General features: G+C 28.2%; 1 non-coding gene across 1 annotated transcript; it reads left to right on the top strand.

Annotated features, from left to right (window-relative positions):
* Window positions 1-62: 62 nt before the first annotated feature.
* TRNAM-CAU (transfer RNA methionine (anticodon CAU)) lies at window positions 63-136 on the top strand. The gene has a single exon. It is a non-coding gene; the product is annotated as a tRNA-Met (tRNA).
* Window positions 137-560: the final 424 nt, after the last annotated feature.

Raw genomic sequence — 560 nt, 5'->3', positions numbered from 1 at the left:
TATTTAATTCAATCACTGACGAAACCAATTGTCTCTTCGGAGTTCGAAAGAGAAGGGGAAGAAGCGGGGTAGAGAAATTGGTCAACTCATCAGGCTCATGACCTGAAGATTGCAGGTTCGAATCCTGTCCCCGCCTAATCAGTGGAACATTGTTCTAAAGTTATGTGTATTTCGTAGTTGAACAAATATAATTTCGTCATTAATAACTGTTTTTATATACAAAAAAGTGTTTCATCCTTTAAATGTATAATTTAGTGACAAATTTATAATTATAGAAAAGGTTAACAATTTTGTAGTTAAATTTATCCTGTCACCAAAAGTATTGCTTTTACCAACAACATAGAATTATCAGTATAAATTGTTACGATTAGTGACAAATACTTTTGTGACAAGATATAATCAACCTATAACAAACTAAATTATTTTGTGACGAAAATATTTACCTTGTAAAGTTTAATTTAGTCGTTGCTAACAATTAATCCTTTGAAGATAATTTTATCACTAATTACAAATATTTGATGACGTTTAATTATTTCATATTGATATTATTTTTTAAATTA

This window comes from Solanum dulcamara, chromosome 8 (genome assembly GCF_947179165.1).
Source record: "Solanum dulcamara chromosome 8, daSolDulc1.2, whole genome shotgun sequence".
Taxonomy (NCBI): domain Eukaryota; kingdom Viridiplantae; phylum Streptophyta; class Magnoliopsida; order Solanales; family Solanaceae; genus Solanum; species Solanum dulcamara.
This window is presented reverse-complemented; position numbering and strand designations above follow the sequence as displayed.